Source organism: Ictidomys tridecemlineatus, chromosome 12 (assembly GCF_052094955.1).
Source record: "Ictidomys tridecemlineatus isolate mIctTri1 chromosome 12, mIctTri1.hap1, whole genome shotgun sequence".
Classification (NCBI taxonomy): Eukaryota; Metazoa; Chordata; class Mammalia; order Rodentia; family Sciuridae; genus Ictidomys; species Ictidomys tridecemlineatus.
The window spans coordinates 66,830,738-66,850,852 of record NC_135488.1 but is presented as its reverse complement, the minus strand read 5'-3'; the positions used below and the strand labels follow the sequence as shown (position 1 = coordinate 66,850,852).

Genomic DNA, 20,115 nt, shown 5'->3' with positions numbered 1-20,115 from the left:
AAGTAATATCAATTATTTGTTCATTTTCAAAATAAAATATTTAGCATATGTCATATTTCATATTCACTGTGGTACGTGTTTGGATATATGGGTAAAACATATAGCTTGTGCTACCAAGAAATTAATAGTGCAGCAGAGCTGCAGTCAGGTAAACGGACACTTAACACTGTGATGAGATAAATCATATAATGTATTTGATGGGAGCAATGTACAATACATAGGAAGGCATAGTTCTTGAGTAAGTCAGGAAAGCATTGCAAGAAAGGTGATATTGACCTCACTATGGAAAATGGAATAGGATTTAGCCAAAAGCTCAAAAAACACTCCTAGAAAGCAGCAATGTCAAAAGCAAAGAGAGATGAGAAAATGAAGCACATTTGGAGACTGGCAGAAAATTTAAGATGCATATTCTCAGAACCTGTTTTCCCCCAACTTGTAACTCAGTGGCCTTGGGTGCCACTGTATTTCCATATGAAAGAGAGAGGGAGACCTAGAGAAGCAGGGGGAGGGAGGAGGGAAAGGAAGAGAGCAAGGGAGAAAGAGAGAGAGAGAAAGGAAAGATTGGAAAGATTGATCCCCCCTATGTGATCTTTGGAGCATACCACAAAGAGAGGCCTTTGAAGAAATCTGAGCAAGCAAAATAGTTACATAAGCAGAATAGTATGTGAGATCATTTGATGATATTGCAGAGAATGCCAAAACAACTATTTGTCAAGTCATTCAAACTACTGATCAGGGCAGTAAAAATATTTGCCAAGCCGATTGGCCAATTCAGTCTGAAAGGCAACCCAATGATCTGACTTGGAACAATTTTAAAGTATTTCTCTGGGTTTATTAATCTACAGAATAGAGTTATTGTCCGCCTTTGGACTTCCTTCAGTAATATAACTCCATTTCCTAGTATTGGTGGTTCATGTTCCAGAGATAATCCCAAGTGACCTTCAAGTTTTGCAGTCTCCATATTCATGTTAACAAAAATCAGGCCTTAAGCATTGAAAAGGGTTTGTTTGAGTTTCTTTTGGTAATGATGAAAGTGGATTTGTAAAATATAGTCAACTTCATATAAGCTGGTAAGCTGATAAACCCAAGAGCTTTTTCTTCTTATATCTCATTTTTAAATATACTCTTCAATCTGACCTCATGAAATATAGATGTTAGAGCTGAAACTGTTGTTAGTGCCTCACTGCATAACCCAAACACTCAGACTTTTCCATATTATTAAAAATTATTCCTGTGCAATGAGTTATAAAAATATATATTTATATAAAAATGTATATTTATTTACTAAATAAAAGGATTAATCTCAGCATGTATAGTTTTGAGTGATGCAATTAAACCTTGCCCTATTATAGGGTGGTCTAAATTTGGTATGACGACCCTCGGTCCCAGGGTCCCTAAGAATCCTTTAGATGATCATCAACGTTGTCTTTTGCTATGCAACTACAGTGTGAAGCTTTATTTCCTTCATATAGTTCAATCAGCTTGTCATATCCAGTAGAATGAATGCAGAAACTAATATGAGAATACAGTTGTCTTACACCAAACATGAAAGGGATTTGCAAAAGTGTAAAACAGGGAGATTTTTCCACTAATTATTGTGTTTGAAAAAAATAGTTATTTTTTCATAAAATTTACTACGCTATTATCTTCTGTTCATTGAATGTAAAATAGTAACTGGTTTAAAATTCTTGGTTTGAATTTCCAATGTGGTAAATATTGATAATTATAGTCCACATAAATCAAAGCTCTTTGGGGTACTTGATCATTTTAAGAGTGTAAATCAGTCTTGAGACCGAAATGTTTGAAAAATATTGACCCATATAAAAGGGGGAGATTCATGAAAATGTAGTATAGTTTATAGCATTTAGTTCATTTGGAAAATTTAATTTGGGCCTGTTCTCTCTTGAATCAAATTCCCTACATTATACTTCCAAAGACAACATCTAGCGTGCATGCAAAAATAATTTTTTTCTGACAGTAGCAGTAAATTGTATTGAATTTGATTAGAATATGCTCAACCTTTTAAAAAATCTAATTGTTCTTTTCTTGCAAGAAGTGTATGCATGTGTGTACCTGTGTGTATGTGTACACACACGAGAGTCTGCGTGTTTCCATGCATGTTCAGTAGAGATGAATGTCTGGAAGGGTTAGAACAGGGAAAAATTAAACTTCCCAAGATCCCTGTTAATGGCTATGTTGTTGCTCTGTGTGGCCACACCAGCCAGTTCTTGTCACATGCTCTTATAAAAGATCTTCCAATATTGCTACCTATGTTGCTTTCCAGATTTTCTTCTAAAGGAATATCTTTGTATACGGTGATATGTAAGTATATACAGCGAGAGAAAGAGAGAGAGATGTATATATATATATATATATATATATATATATATATAGAGAGAGAGAGAGAGAGAGAGAGAGAGATTTATACATAAATATAACCACAAATAATATAAATATATGCATACATCTTTTCCCTTTCCACTTAACTTTTCTTTTATTTCCTAATTCAATTTCTGATAAAGGTTTCTTTACATTAATTTCTTAGACTTCAACGGGCTTTGTTTTTTAATTTGTAAGTATAAATTTCATGAGCACATTATTTATTCCCTCTTGCAAATTATTAATGAAGATGTTGTGACCAGACAGAGCACGAGGTCCCTAAGTTCACCACAAAAAAAAAGTTCACTTCCCCCCATGATCTACTGCCATTTACTGCTGCCCTGTTCCATTTATCATTACAAGCTTGGTTTTAATATGACTGATAGTACTCATATCTAAACCCATAAATTAATTTTGCAGGAAGGTTTTGTAAGAGAACTTGCATGCTTCACCAAAATCAAGAGAGATCACTGGCACCTTTTTAGGGAAACCTTTTTCCTTATGAACTTTGTAACTTTTCTCTTCCCAGAACCCTGCACCCCTTCTATTCTATCTTCAACCACAATTCAAGTTCTCCTTCCTGTGAGACTTAATCTGTATAGTTATTGTCCATAGCTGCGTCACACTGAGCCACATCCCCAGCAATTTTTACTTTTCATTTCAAGACAGGACCTCACTGAATTACTTAGGAACTCGCTAAGTTGCTGAGACTGGCTTCAAACCTGCAATCATCCTGCCTCAGCCTCCCCGTGAGCAGTCTTACTTTTTTCTCATCCCTTTTCTTTTCATATATTTATATCATTTTTTATCATCTGAACTCATTCTGGGACTACTCTATGACGATCATATGGTGGTACTCTTGGTTAGGATCTCACTCCATCAGTACTTTACCCACCTTCCTTTCTTTAGGGATTATTCCATGGGTCATTGACTTTCATGGTAATACACTGTTCTGTGGCAGGATTACCACATATGCAGAAGTATTTAAGATTTAGTCCATAGGCATCATCACTGAATTTGAAAATTTAAGTCCTGTTTCTTGTTAGAAGATAAGCTAGGTTATAGTGGAATAGGATGTAGTATCAGTTGATGGGGCAGGAAAACCAAATCCTTGTGCCCAATTTCTGTGCACAAGAGAGAAGAGCAAGTGATACTATAGTCAAATTAGTAGGGGGTCCAGCCCTAAAACAAACATCCTGAACACTTCAAGAACTCAGTAATAGTATATTTTATATTAATTATGGTATCATCTTCTTAAATAAAAATATCCCTCAAAAAGGTAATAGTTGTAGTTGACTGGAGCCTATTATTAATGAATATCTTTTCTCCTTGCATGGACCTGCATATGGTTAGGAAGGAAAAGCAAACAAAGAACTGAGTGCACCTGAGAGGTGAGATGAAGAGTAAAAGTTAGGATCTGCGACATAGTTCTGCAAAAGCCAGCATTCTGAGCAGTAACATACTAGAAGGGTTTTGGAGAGAGAAACTGAATAACCTGAAACGATGAATCAGGTTCATGATGGTGAAGTAAACTGACCCCCAAATTAGTCACCAGAATACTATAGGGGACAAAGACCCATCTTTCACTTACTTTTTCACTCATTCGTTACTTACTTATCCATCCACCCAACATTTTTTTAACCGTCTTTTGTGTCACAGGTGCAATGCCAAAGAGAGTGAAGGATACAAAATTGGTATTTAAAAAAAAATCAGATTTTGTCCTTAAGTACTTCACACTGTAAGGACATTGTTTCCAGAAAGTTGAGCAGAGAAATTAAAGTCCTGGATATGGAAGCAATTTCAGAAATGTCAGAGGACACCCAAGGGTCTAGGGAAGTGTTGATTCTTCTATGCAGGTACAGGGAGAAAGGAGGGCTGGGGTAGGGGGCATCAGTGAGGTTATTTACATGGAAACTTTACCTGTTGGATAAACACATGAAATCCACTTGCTAAGCTCTGTGAAAGTAACACAACTCTACTTCAGTCTTAGTTGAGCAAGAGCAAAAGGGACAAGTTCTCCTTGACTATCCTTTGTTATTATAGAACCCAGGTTGAGAGCTGAGGAAAGAGAAGTGGTTGAAAAGGCAAAAACAAAATCAAGGAATCCTGGTGCCAAATTGGTTTTAGTTTTAGTGCATTTGAATTAAAAGCTGTAGCAGGCCATGTGATGCTTTGCCCAGGGATCTTTTCTGTCCAGAAAGCATTCTTGACCTACCTGTAAGGCAAGGGAGGAGTTAATGTCCCTAGAAGAAGATCCTTAGCCAACAGCAGGGATTTGGTGGATAAATGACTTAGTGTCTCCATACTTTAGTTGAAAAGTCTGGGGAGTGTCTCCCATTGTCACCTAGAACTTTCCAGAGGGCCTGACCTCAAGTTGCTGGTGGATATCTGACTTGATATCTCACCTCAATGGCTTCAATCTCCCTGAGTCTCTTCTCTTTCCTGACAGTGTTTCCTGGGACTACCTTCCAAAGAAACCAATACCACTTGCATGCTTATCTAAATGTCTGTTTCTAGGGGAGCCCAAACTAAGACTGAGACTCTTTCATGAACTTTTCCATGTACATTTGCCAATAATGCTTTAAAAGGCCAGCCTTCTCTTTGAATCTTTCTTCCACTTGCTCAATCATTTGGCAATTTTGTTCCTACAATATTGTACTTTGTTATGACAATTACTCATTGTTACTTCAATTAACCCGTGGTCTAATTTCAGTGTCCTTATGCCATAACCTCTTGACAAGATTGATTCAAAAGTCCACTCTGTATGCACTAGAAAGGCCAGTGACTTTCTCCCAAGGTCAATTTGACTTTTAGGAGGCTTATAATGTTAAGGTTTCTGAGGTTCCAATGAATGTTGAATTCTTGTCCTCTGCTCTGCAGTTTGTAGCTTTTTTCTTTATTTTTACCCTGTTCTTGATTCAAATATGGAATCAGTCCCTTACATAATTTTTACCAAAAGGAAAAAAACACATATACTATTCATAGTCATTCATGCGTTCAAAAAATATTTCTTAACTTTAAATACCATTTCGGACATCATTCTAGGCTCTGAGGACAACGAACATAGCCATAAGAGATCAGGTCCAGAACCCTCCATGGATATCAAAATCTGCAGATGTGCAAGTTCCTTAGGTAAGATGGCATAGTAATTGCATATAACCCCTGCACATATCAGATCATCTCTAAATTACTTATAATACCTAATACAATGTAATGCTATGTAAATAAATGTTATTGGCTAGGAATAGTGACAAAAATAACTCTGTACATGTTCAGAACAAATGCAAATTGTCTTTCCTATTTTTTCTGAGGTTGGGTCGGTTGATTCCATGGATGTGAAACCTATAGATACAAAGGCCCAATTGTGTGTACTGTTTGCCAGGCATGTATTCTGAAACTACGAGAATGAACCGTCCCTGCTCTCAAACTATTGCTGCCCTACAAAGACAAAATACTCTGTCATCGGGAAGACCTAGAAAGGTAGGGGAAGGGGACCCCCATTGTCTATCATCTGCATTTTAGGGATTACAGACCCGGCCCAACCTAGTGAGCAGCAAACAAAAGGGCTAAGAATCCAGGGTACTAAGATGTGGATGTAAAGGGCCAGTGGATTCAGAACCAGGAAAATAACTGCATTACAGGTCACCCAGGTTGCAATGGTACTCGCTCAAGACAGGCTGGGGGACTAGGAAATAGGAGTTTAGCCAGAGGAGAGGCCGAGGGAGCAATACAAAACCAGACCAAATAAAACACACAGGCCTCTGAGAACAGTTACCAGAGCAGAATGTTGAGCAACCCAAGAGCAGTGACCTGGTGGCTCTAATCTCCCCGTCCTTGTTATGAGTATATTCAGCACATCATTTTTGTTTTCAAAGGCTTGATTAAGACAACTGATTATGGTATCATCAGTGCCAATATAACTGCTACAAGGAACTTATTGGCAATCCAGCTAATTGGGTAATTTGGAATATACTTGAATAGGTCAAACCTGAGATACCCTGATTAGTGGTTTGTGGCCTTCCTATTCAAGTTGTAATCATTCTCCTCACTCAGAAGAATGAATGTCCTTGTGTATAATAATGAGTCGGTTGATTTTCTCTTAATTGAGCTCCCAGTGTAACCGGACCCACTCATTCACTGAGAGTTGGCTCTCAGCTCCCCTTTCCGTTGGTTGGGAGATATCAGGGCATTAGGCATTGTAGTGTTCTTTTATGCCTCATGAATCATGCTGTCTCTATGTTACTGTATAAATCCACCAAAGAAACTCGAGACTGCTGCAGTATTAATCTTAAATTAGGTTGGGGTCATGCCTTAGCAAGTCTATTCTATTTTTCTTGTTGATCCTTCTCCCCTCTGTTTCTCTGTCTACGCTGGGCTCTGGAAGTTTCTACATTCCCCAGTGATTAAGTTTACCTCTCCCATCTTGCACAGCATTCATACCTACTGTTTCCTTTTGATTTATTTCCCATTTGACTTCTTTTTGTCACTAGCAATATAATTTCAGCACAAAAGCAAACATTTAATATATATCCTTTCGTCAATTTTCAGTAATATCCAATGTTTAATCACTTCCTTTTCTTTTTCTTTTTTTTTAAGTTTTGGTGTCTCCTTCTGCTATAAATCCATAGACATCTCAGAATGACCCTATGTTAACAACAAAAAAAAACTTTCAGCAATTATTGTTTTTTTTTTTTTTTTTTTTTTTTTTTTTTACAGTGGTTTAAAAGTTAGTTTCCAGGTAACTTGTCAAAAGTGATAGAAGATATCTGGGTCAGAATATTTGAGAAAAGAAACTAATATCCTAGTTCAATTCAAATTTTAATGAATATAAGAATCATGGGGAGCTTCCTAAAACTGCAACTTTCTCGACTTTTGCCCCAGAAATATAAATTAGTTGGAATGAGATGATTTGAAGAATCTGAGTTTTTTCAAAAATTCCCATGTTATTCATATGACCAAGTTTGAAAGTCACTTCTCAAACTGGCCGGGGACGGGGGTGAGGGGGGCTTGCATATTTCTAACACATTTGTTTTTGTTACTTTGCCCAGATATCTGTACATACAAAGGTTATTTGCAGAAAGACCTTGTACTGGATTGATATTTGCTATATACTAACTGCAAAACTTAAAGGCATTCAGCAAAAGAAAAAGATCTGAGTCACTTTGGTGATTCTTCTGGGTTGAGTTGCCTTGGCTAGGGCTGGCTGATCTAGGATAACTTTACTCACAGGTCTTAAGGCTGATGTGAAATCAGCTGGAGCAATAGGGAATATTTGGACACATATATCTTGAGATACAGCAGGCAAGCCAAGGATTTTTTACTTGGCAGTTTCTGGGTTCTAAAGAGCAACAAGAAAAGGTCAACACAAATACTTTTCAAGTCTCTCATTGAGTCATGCTTATTATTGTCTCCATGACCAAAGGAAATGATATGGCTAAGTCCAGAGGCAGGGTGGGAGGGAACTAACTACCCAAGAGTGATAACTCAGAATGGTGGATTTTTGCAGCTTCTTTTGGTACAATATAATTTCCATGCTCAGCTGGAAATTCAATTGACTTCTGAGCCTCCGTATGGTAGAAAAACACAATGATTTTGGAGATCAACTGAGTTAAACCCAGCATTTTATTTAGTAACTGGAAGACAGATAAGCCTTTTATTTTTCTCTAAATTTCACTCTCTTCATCTATAAAATGTGAAAAATACTACTAACAATATTTATTTTATAGAGTGACTTAGGGAAATACAGAATGTAAGAATACTCTATAAAATAGAATTGCTGCAAAGTTCGAGATATTTGTAAATGTATATGCTTCATATAACTATTCTTCCTCACACCTCAAAAAAGTATTAATGCCATTTTTATATCAATAAGCTAACTTGTATTTCTCTGACTTGACTGTTCTTAGTCTAATTAATTCTCAATATAATATTAGAGTTATTTTCCTTAAAAACCAAAGCTGTCACGTGGTTCAACACTTCAATAAACCTTGGACTGCTCCCATTTCCCCATCTGGGCCCTCCTTGCACTCTGTTCAAACTTCTTTTCTCTGTTGAATTTTGCATCTTTCCTTTTATTCATCAAACCTTTATAATTTCAAACCATATACAATTCTATTTCCCTCAAACTGTAAATTTCTTATCCTGCACCTTTGGCAAAATTCTACTGATCCTTTAACACCTAGATTAAATGTTACTTTCATTCCATAAACATGTAATGAGCCAGAAAGCTAGCTCAGTTTCTCCAATATTAATTTTTTCTCTTTCTTCTCTGTTCTCAGAAGACTTTGTTAATATCACTAGCAATTACCATAGTGTATTATAACTAATGCATGTGTGTGTGTGTGTGTGTGTGTGTGTGTGTGTGTGTGTGTGTGTTATCGACCTCCTAGTCAGACCATGAGCTACTCTAATGCTAGAAGCAGTGCAGGTTCTTTATATACACTTTTAAGTAAATAAATGAATGGATTTGACTGTTATCTTCTCTCTGGCTGGCAAGATTATGTTAATACATAAATAATCATATTCAACCCTCTGGATTTCTCTTTGCCAACCCTGATTATAAGCCCTGAATTGTCTGTGTTTTTGATTTGTGGTCCAATATCACATCTTGAAGCCTATGACTTATGTCTTGACAACTTACCTTGCCTATCACAATTCAGACCCACGGTCTTTCTTGATCTCTTAACTTCTACCTCCAGAGAGTTTCTACATCTTTGCTGCTACCCCTTAATTTACAGTGACAATACAAATACAGAGAGGATTCAGGGAACAGAGGAATAACTGACTTTTTATAGGCTTTCCATACCAAGAAATTTCATTGAGGAAAATTTTTCTCATCATTTTACAGCTGGAAACTGTCACTCATAGATTAAATAACTTACCCAGAGTCACATAGTTAAATATGCAATACATGGGATTTTTTTTTTTTCAGTAGTGAGTATTGAACCCATGGCCTGGTATATGATAGGCAAGCACTTTACTACTGAGCAACATTCCAAGCCCTTGACATATGGAATTTTAACCCAGTTTCATCTGATATAAAGAAAAAGAAAGAGAAGAAAGAAAAAGGCACTTCTTTTATTTTAACTCTTCCACAAACAAGGCACATACCTTGTTTCCAAAGGCTCAGAGCCAGGAAACTTAGTTGTAATTTGAGGACTAGTAAAGGTTTACACTTGCCTAGATGCCTAGTTTAACTGTAAATCTATGACCTTAATACCAAGAAAATATATATTAAGAAGCTGTAAATCAATTTAAAATAAAGCAGCTAGACACAAAATCATGTGTTGATGGTATTATATTAATGGTTATTTTGCCTCCCAAACTTCTAGTTTATCCATTGTTGTAGAGTAAATATGATGTAAGAATCTAAGGGTCACTTCAAACAAAAAGCTCTAAAATGCCAGTCCCTCTCCTTTAATTTGTAAGTTCAAGATTTCAACTCCCTTCTGAGCAAAAAAGAAAACTTTTGTTTTCATTTTTTTACTAAAAATAATAATTATGGGTAAAATAATGCAGTTTAAAAGAATTGGCTCTCATTCTATCTTTGGAATTTCCCGCTCCAGACAATCCTTTCTTTCTTGGCAAAATATGACAGAATGATTTGAAAGAAAGAAAAAAAAAATACTTAAGTGTTTGAGGCCAAAAGTTAATTGAATAAGACCTTGGATTCTGATGAGTTTGTGTTTTATGGTTGATTAACTTGTTTTAATACCAAAAAAAATGCTTAGGAAACCCAATTATCATGCCACTTAATCTGAGTTATTGGCTGATATCTGCTAGTTTCTGGATGTCTTATTGACCAAGTTATATTTCCTTCTACGATGTACAAGAGAATCTGAGCTTGAGTTTGGAAAGAAGAATGTGGGTCTGATATGTGACTAATTGCCCCAAAACAGAAAAAATAAATAAATTCTTAGATTCTTAGAGTCTATGACCAGTATTTGCAATCTCCAGTTACCAACAGACTTTGAGCCCTGAGATTAGGATGGATAATTAAAGCCCTCTAATGTTTTCCTATAATTTGCCTATTTTCTACTGTCACCACCCCCCCCCAACACCATGGTCCTATTTTCACTTTGTTTAAAATAAAGACATGGAGTACAAAACCTGCTTATGAATGAATCAGGGAGGAGAGGTAATAACTGAAATCATGACATCAGATTCTGGAGCCTGCCAGCCACATCACACACACACAATACTTTTCCACTGGCATGCACATTGGTACTGATTCTGCCTCTTCCAAAAAGACCTGCTCTTAGGTTAGAAGCCCATCTTTCTTCACTTGCTAGAGGGAAGCAAAAGGTCACTAGACATAGGCCATCTAAAGGACACTGGAAGTTCTCACATGATCTTTTAAAGTAAGGGTTCTTTTAATCTGAGCTCCATAGATGAGCTTTCAGGGTCTGTGACATCTCACAGTTATTCGCAACATGGTGTCAATGAATTTCCAATGAAGATTCTTTAAACTCTATCAGATTCTCATGAGACTCTGTGACCCATAAAACATAGATTAAGATCCAATCTTCCTAAATCCGTCAAATTTCTTGGCCTAGCTATTTATCTGTGATGCCAGCAAATTATGAGAAACAAGGAAGTAACAGGTAGAAGACAGGAAGGATGAGCCATGGCTTCTTGCCTGGTACTAGTGGAGGTGATGTGGGACCACAGCTTTCAAGCCCAGCATTGTAGAAAACTGGATTGATGGACCCACTGAATGAAGGTCACTCCCAGAACTCTCAGGTTTGCCATTCCCCGGATGAATGATACAGGATGTAACAGTAGGGCTTTTTTTTCCTTTGTTGTATCAAATATTTGGAGCAGAGCACTGAAACTTGTGAATTACTGAAATCTGTGGATTCAACGTGCTTTTTGTTTTAGGCATATATTTAACAGAGTAGCTGCTATCACCTCATATCATGTTAGACACTAAAGATATGGTAGTAAACTGAACAGGAATTATAAAGGAAAAATAAGCAAGACTTAAGTCAGCCAAAATTATAGGGGAATTGGGATAAAATGAAAACTCTTGGAACTTTTTTGTTCATCACAAATTCCTCCCAAACCATAGAATTTTTAAAATTAGAGAAAAACTTGATAATTAACTTGTTCAGTCCTCCTAATTTACAATAAAGAAACTAAGAGTCTTATTCAGGGTCATTCAGTTCAGGTGTAATGCTGGGACTGTATCCTACGTTTTCTTTCATTCAGCAAATTTCTCTTTCCCCTGTTTTAAACTGTACCTTCTCAACCTATCTGTATCATTTTACTTATAGAATCATCCAGTTTCAGAAACCCATGAAGCCTCCTAGAGGCCAACATGCCATCCCTGGTATGCCTTCCCTCCGAACATCAAGACACCCATTTCACATACCAAGGAGGGAGAAACTTCCCAATTAATTGTAAAACGTGTAAGCACAAAAGATGAAACCCAAAAAGAAGTGGAATGATGTTCGTGTTTAAGACCAACCGTTGCTAAAAACCAGAAGCATCCCTGGCTCTTTAAAATCAGAGTGTCAACTGGTGCACTCGCTCATGATGTCATATACAGTTTGACGTTGTCTGGGCAACTTGGTAAACACACTGCTTCCTCCATTGTTTAATTCCCTTCCCTGAGTGAGATCCTTAGGCAACCAGGCTTCATTAGTTCAGGTGCTAGCCTCAGGGAACTACTTGTTTTAATTAGAGGGATGAAATGGCATTTTAATTGTGCACAATGATTAATAAACATGCTGAGCTGCTGCATAATGATCTGCTGCTTGAAGAGCTTTCTCCCCTATTCTTGATATCTACATCCATTAACTGATTGTTATCCAGGTTGAGAGCTATCAAGCTCTTCCTCCAACCAAATTGCACGTTGTCTGTCCTCCAGTTTCTCTGCTAATAATAATTATTAGAGCTAAGTCTCAATTTTTTTTGTAGCAACAGAGAGACAAGACTAGAATGGAGAGAGCTTACAAAGTGGCATACAGTCTATGTAATTTATTTCACTAAACTTCCTTTTAAAAGGGAGATAATAATAGGACCAACCTGACAGGGCCTTGCAAAGATTAAATGAGACAATGCATGCAAAGCACTTAGCAGAGAGCTGGCCCAGAGTAAGCACCCTGAGAATGTTAGCTGCCATTATCATTAGTGGTATTATCATCAACTTCATCATCATCAACTTCATCATCACCATCATCAAGAGAAGACCATCATCTTGGTCAAGAGTAGATACTCAAGTGTCCTTTTAGAGGTTATGATGTTCACTATATCACATGGATATTCTAATTTAGGAAGCATTTTCTAAAAGGTAGACGTTGACTACCGATTTTTTCCCTCAATTTCTCTTTTATGATATATGAAAGTATGGGAAGTGTGTGCAAAGAAGTTCCTAGATTTTACAGGCTTAATATCACCTCTCCATGGTTCCATAAAATACAAGGTATGTAACTGAACTTCAATAAAAACAGAAACCAGAAAGCTCAATGATAAAATGACTTCCCCTACTAAGCTGTCATGTGCTTGGGATTTGTAATAGTTTTATTGGCTTCTATTATAATTTGGTGAGTCGTGACAACATTATAGCTTTTTACCCTAGTGCTAACACTAGAAAATTGTTTTACTTTGTGTCTCCTGAAAATTGTTCCTCGAGGTCATATATCTACCTCCAAGTCTTTGACGTTACTTGGTTTGGGAGGAATCAATCTTGATGAAATCCAGGGCAACTAAAACTATCTACTGTTTGTAAGTGGCTATTGTGATGTTGGGTACTGTGCAATTGATTCTGTTCTTTAACTTGAAGAATCAGAGGCCAGCTCATCTTCTGATCTACTGACATTTATATTTTGATCTACTATCATAACTACACACCAATAAACTCACCTATGCCTAAGAGGAGAAGAGTAGACTATGACTAAATAAGGCAGAATCTAAATGTAAAAACTGCTTTCTAACCCACAAAATGTTAAGGACTTCATGGCAGTGAGTCTGTCCCACTGAAGATGTCTTCTGTATTCAGGGTCATTACAGTTCAGTGAAGCAGATATGATTGATTACATGGGCCAAATTTTACCTTGCCTCCAGGGCACTCCTAATTCTTGCTGTTAGATCCTTTAAAGGCACACGATTGTCTGCAAGAGTCAAAGGGGAAAGGTGAATGAACTCTTTCCACCATGGCTGAGCAGAGAAAAGTTTTGGAGTAGATTCAGGACCTGAAATATCTAGGACAGGAGAGAGAGAAAAAAATAAAAAGGAAAACACAAAAAGGAATGCATTTTCTTTTCTCCCACATCCCTAGCTAGGAATTCTTTAAAATTGCTCTCCTGAAGTTTCCCTGGAATGTAAATACATGCCTATTTGAATGGCTAACATTAAAAATACTGACGAGGGGCTGGAGATGTGATTCAATGGTAGAACACTTGCCTACCACATAAACAACAACAACAAAAAGAAACTGAAAAACAAAAACAAAGAAACTGACCCATGTGAAGTGTTACTGAGGATGTGAAAGAAAGGCAATTTACTAACAGTACTAGTAGCACATTACATTTTACCAATGTAAAACATTCCAACATCTTTGGAAAACAGGGTTGCAAGTTCTAAAACGTCAAATATGCAACTACCATGCAATGCAATGTTCCATTCCACAGTATTAAACAGGAATGAAAGCAATGTCCATGCAAAGACTTGCATATTACAACATGTAGAATCAGAAAAATGAGAAATTATACCCCATCTATGTATGATATATCAAAGTGCATAAATGCATTCTACTGTCATGTATTGCCGCAGTCTGGCTGGGCACAAATCATGAGCCACTCAAGCAGGAACAAACTTTATTTCTGAACTCCACCAGCACACTCCACTTATGCTCCCAGGGAACTCTCCTGAACGCCACGTGGCTCCTCCAGGAACCACCAACCAGAAAATCCCTCCTCCGGCACTTCCCCAACCAATGCGAACTCTTCAGGAATCTCCACGAGAGCTCAACCGGAACTCAACGGGAACTCTGCAAGAACTCAAAAGTCATCATCTTAAAGGCTCGCTGGCGTCACCTCTCAACCACTACTTCTGGCAAAAATGCCATGCCTCATCCCAACTCAGCTGTGGCCCTCAACAATGTATAACTTATTAAAACAAATTAAAAGTTTTTTTTAAAAAAGACTTGCATACAAATATTATTTGTGATCATCAAAAATTGGAACCAAAACATCTTTCAAGAAGTGATTGAATTAAACCATTGTGTGTTGAACCAATGGAATGCTAATCAGCAAGAAAAAAGAATAAACTCTTGATACATGAAATAACAAAGATGAATCTCAAACTAATTATGCTCAGTGATAGAAACCAGATAAAACAACTGTGATCTCTACTAACAGAAAACAAAGCAGTGGTTACTGCCAAGAAGTGAGGTGCAAAAGAGATCAAAAGGAACATGAGGAAATTTGGGAATGATAGATATGGTTCTTATATTAATTGCAATGATGCTTTCATGAGCATGGACATATGCCTAAACTAATAATATATATATATAAATATATGTTTTATGAATGTCAACTATACTTCAATGAAGTTGTTAGACAAATAAATCACTTACCTGAAATTTTTTGAGCATTTCATCTGTGCTAAAGGGACTGGTTGGGATGGATTTTGGTCTGAAATGGTTACAACATAGTACATTAATCTCTGGTGAGCATATACATACATATACATGTATATATAAACATATAAATACACATTTTTAACTTAAGGCTATCTATTGTTATGTATAAAGATAGACTCACAAAACCAATGCCTTCATGGAGATGTAAATAACTATATGTAAAAGACTTTTCTCTAATGAATAACTGTCTGAATAAAAATGCAACTGTGTAAATATGCTTGTAGTAAACTCTTGGTTGCTCAGAATCTTTCAAATAACCAGACTGGTAAGATTGTGATAAATTAAGAACTTTGGTTATCTTTCTAATTTCCTCTCCTACTTTAGAAGGGACTATGAGAAGAGCGCTGTCTGTAGAATACAACTGTGATATCCTGTCTATTACTTTCAGCCTAACATTTTGACTTAGCAGAGTTAGTCATTCCTATATACAGTTTTTTTCTGACTTGATGCTGATACCCCAGAATTATGTCATTACTGAATCCTTTATTAACAGTGAGTCCTTCCTTCACACAAGCTATCTCTGACCCATCAACCTTACCTGACCTTCAAAATTTTCTGCAACTTTATGATGCAGAGATATGAAATATTAGAGAGAAGTTTAAGAATATTCACTAGCAATACGTCTACATTTTTAATGTACTATTTTTTTTTGAAAAATATCCCAAGCCCTAAAATTTGGACCATAGTAAAAATGCTCCTTAAAAAAAAAAATAATGGTTTCTGAGAAATTTACTACCTTGGAAAAGAAAAGCCAATTAAACACAATGCAGACTGATATATATTCATATAACTGTCAAATCAGATGCACATATATTTATAATACATTACTACTAAATTTATATTATCCATGACTATTCTTTAATAATCAAGAAGCAAGGAGATTATAATAAATCAGACAAATCTGCACTGATTGATTAGTTTAATGTTATTCTCTCCTTGTTAGGAACTCAACACATTTACTGAGTGCTTATATAAGGACAATAGTTTAAAATCAACTTAGTGATGAAAGAAAGAGAGAGGGAGGGAGAGAGAGGGCTAAAGAGAAGAAAGAGGAGGAAGGGAGGTAGAAAGAAAAAAGAGTGAAAGAATTTGCATCTGTTTATACTTTTTCACTTTCCTAGTCACAGTGTACCTTGTCTGGATTAGGTTAGATTTTCCACTTTAGTTCTCAATCTTGGCTGCACATGTTTACGCTCATTTGGATCTTGAAAAAAAAAATGTTCACGTCCAGTCTCACTCCAGTCCAAATGAATGACAATCTCTGAGAACAAGACCAGGAATAGATGATTTCGAAGCAAAATGTGTCTTAAAATGTGCAAATTAAGAGCAGAAGTGCTGGGGAAGCCGTAAAACCTCACCAGAGACTGATGTCACCTTGATGTCAACTCTTGTCTCATTCTCTAAACATTTTGTCTAGCACATCCACCACAGGTCACCTTTGTGCACCCCTTTGGTTCTCTTCCACTCTGTTCCTTACCTCAAACAAATAGGTAGAACGAAACAGACATTATTACCCTATATGCATGCATGATTATACTACTGATGTGACTCAGCACCAAGTGCCGCCAAAGGAATGAAAAGTTATGCTTCATTTGTATACAATATGTCAAAATGCATTCTACTATCATGTATAACTACTTAGAACAATTTTTTTAAAAAACTGAAGCCATAAAAAAAGAAGAAAGAATCCTAGTAAGCACTGGGTGTTTTGCTGAAGAGTTGTAGAGGTATCAAAGAGGATACTTTATATTACACATTTCACAATCATGTGACACTTTTTTCCCTCCAAAATTCTGTCCCCTTAATAAAACTCAGATTACTTTTTTTTCTACAGAGCCAGGAATATGTGGGAAAAAAATAGAAAAAAAAATTATGCAAATTTACAGAGCAATTCACTCTGTGAATTGCTTATTCTAACTTGTTTATTCTAAGCAATAAAATAAAATTTTAAAAAGCCACATAGTTAATAGATGTCCCAATCCTCAGAAAGCATTGCAATCACCCTATTATTTAAACTTGCCTTTGCAATCCTCGGTACTTCAAATGACTTATCCAAATTTTCTCCCACACTCAGTATCCTCCACAGAGGTACTTTTGTACCATCTGAGAAGATAATAAAATAGCTGTCATGTCATTTTATATGTTAATGCTCACCAAAAATGAACAAAAATTGAATGCCACCTTAATGTTAAAAAAAGCAAACTCAGAGCTGAGGAAAGAAAACTGTTAAGAGATTAACAAATAAATGAAATGAAAAAGATGAAGAAAAGTGAAGCTGGGAGATCCTGATAAAAGACACAGAATGGAGAAATCTGGGTCCTGATAGATAGTATTCAAGTTCCAGTATAGATCTACATTTCTAAAATCTGTGGTCTCATCTCCAGTGGCACTGATGAAATCAATCTTAGATTGGCCCAAAATTCACATTGTTACCAGCCCTGATATAATTTTGATGCAGATGATTGACATACCACTTTCAGAAATCTCACACTATAAAATGCATCAATTGAAGATGTTGTTGAAGTGTGGACTCTGCTAATGTTAACTCTGCAAAGCTGAGGACAGAGTTGATGCATTTCTAACAATCAGGATACTGCCGATGATATGACCCACAGGCCACACCTTTGTAGCTAGGTAGCAGCATTTTGAAAATTGAGATTGGATATGAGTGACATATGATTTGGAAGTTTTCCATAAATGGTAATTTTATGAAAAAGTTAGTTAGATTCCTTGCTTTGCCCAATTTTTCTCTTCCCTGGCCTGGCCTAGCCCAGTTCCTCAGAGTTCATTAAGCTACAATTAACAACTGTGGATTCGATAATTCCTCTCTTTGTTCAGAATATATTAGGGTACGATCTATTATACCAACTGATAAATTACTATAGGCAGGCCAAATCTGGCAGCTGCCTCTTTTTGTAAATGAGGTAATATTGAACACTGCCGTATACATTTTTTCACATACTGCCAATGGCTCCTTTCCTGCTACAGTGATAGACATGGTTAATTGCTATGCAAATCATATGGTCTACAATTGCTGTAATATTTTTTATCTTTTTCATATTTTATTTGGAAATGTTTATACAAATACAGAGAAGCTAAACTTTAGAGACAACGAATGTCATTAGTTTAGATTATCATCAGTTTATTATAAAGGAGAGACATGGAAATTATTTACACAATGAAAGATTTCAGAACTTCACTGGAATGGGCAGCTTCATACAATGCTGTTTCAACAGTGATTTATTTCAGTCTACATACTTTCCAAGAATGTCACTATCTCTAAATAAAAAATAATGCTTGTCTTCTAGAACTACTTTGGTGCCTACATACTCTGGGAGAACTTTATCTCCATCTTTCAAACAAACTGGTTGAATCTCTCCACTATTTCTTTTAGAGACTGATCTCACAGCTACTAGTGTTGCTTGTAATACTTTTCCTTGAGATTTTTCTAGAAGCATAATCCTCCGACAGTTACAGTTTTGGCTGTATTCCCTTTAACCAATACTTGGTCCCAGAATGGAAGAAACTTTCTAAATGCTTGTCCTAACATGAATTTCACCACCACTTCAACGAGACCCACTGTATGGTCCTGGGCTCTAACATTGACTACCTAGGACTTTATGAATAAGTTTTATGACCCTTGACTTAGAACAGTCTACAAATTACTAAGCTTCCTTTTCTGTAATTGGCTCAGAATTATTTTCTGCATAATATTTAGTAAAAAGAAAAAGAGAAAAATCTCTTTATTAATTCCACAGGTTTTCCACAGAATTCAGAAATTTCAGTTTCTGGGCTGGGGTTGTGGCTCAGTGGTAGAGCTCTTGCCTAGCAAGTGTGAGGCCCTGGGTTCAATCCTCAGCACTGCATAAAAATAAATAAATAAAATAAAGGTATTATGTACATCTACAACTCAAAAAAACATTTTTTATTAAAACAAAAGAAAAGAAATTTTAGTTTTTCTCTCCTATAACTTAATGTTGCCATTTTATTCAGTTATGCATTTGTTTTGTTACTCTGTTTCGTAAGTAGTTATCAACCTACTAAGCTCCTAAGGAGTGATGGACAAAATCAGAAGAAGAAAAGCTCATTTTATATTTGATCACAAGAAAGTCTTTGTGAAGAAGTTGGGAATTAAGTTTGCTCCTGAAAAAAGAAAATGAAAATGAAAGAGTAGATATTCAATTGCAAGGAAGTGAAAAGAGGCCCAGTAAATGAATACATAAAGAAGACAAAATCAGGACACTCAAAGCATACTCAGTGAGTGAGTGAATAATCTAAGGAATCAGATTCGAGTGTACATACAGTCCAGCAGAAGACAGGGTCAGACTTCAAAGGACCTTAAAAACAATCTGACCATTTGACAGAATTCTTCAATTATGTTTTATAAAAGCCAACATCAGTATGCCCTAGAACTTTGTTAGAAATGTGGACTTGTCAGGACCTACTGAATCAACATCTACATTTTCACAAGATCTCCATGTCATTTGCATGAAGATTACAGTTTTAGAAGTACTACTGTAGGAAAGAACCACTGGACTAGTGGAGAAAGAACTGCACAGGGGCTCCTGATGATTCAACTATCATTCCAAGCTAAGTGGCCTTGGATAAGTCACCTAAAATCTCTGAGCTTCAGTTTTCTCATTCAAAACAGTGAATTTCTTTGAACTTTCCAACTCTAAAACTATTCTCTCTTTCAATGCACATCAACAAAATGGAAACTCTGTGATTGAGAAGCCAATATAATATGCTTTAGGGAGCCCAGCTTTAGGTATTCTGCAACATGAATTGGAGATGGAAAAAAGAAAAAAGAAACTGGAATACCAGTTCAAAACACAGTGTCATGGGGCTGGGGTGTGGCTCAAGCTGTAACGTGCTCACCTGGCATGTGTGGGGCGCTGGGTCCGATCCTCAGCACCACATAAAAATTTAAAAAAATAAAGATGGTGTGTCGACCGAAAACTGAAAAATAAATATTAAAAAGTTCTCTCTCTCTCTTAAAAAACAAACAAACAAACAAACAAACACAATGTCTTGTTCTAAACATGAAGTTCTAAAACATAATCCTACATCCTGTGAAAAAATCAGCTACC

At 36.4% G+C, this 20,115-nt stretch overlaps 1 long non-coding RNA gene and 1 pseudogene across 21 annotated transcripts in view; both read right to left on the bottom strand.

Annotated features, from left to right (window-relative positions):
* The window catches only part of LOC120885027 (uncharacterized), a 139,618-nt gene that overhangs the window by 114,333 nt on the left and 5,170 nt on the right, over positions 1-20,115 (bottom strand). For 11 of the 21 annotated variants that reach the window (XR_013428909.1, XR_013428914.1, XR_013428907.1 and 8 more), the window contains exons 2-5: positions 16,384-16,502; positions 16,158-16,286; positions 14,960-15,017; positions 13,436-13,493 (exon numbers count right to left, since the gene is read on the bottom strand). This is a non-coding gene — a long non-coding RNA (uncharacterized LOC120885027). Of the gene's footprint in view, positions 1-4,299; positions 4,438-4,483; positions 4,595-13,435; positions 13,584-14,181; positions 14,372-14,959; positions 15,018-16,157; positions 16,287-16,383; positions 16,503-20,115 lie in introns of those variants that run through there. The other 10 variants (XR_013428917.1, XR_013428918.1, XR_013428919.1 and 7 more) reach the window with 5 other exon arrangements.
* Positions 17,705-19,895, bottom strand: LOC144369355 (10 kDa heat shock protein, mitochondrial pseudogene; annotated as a pseudogene).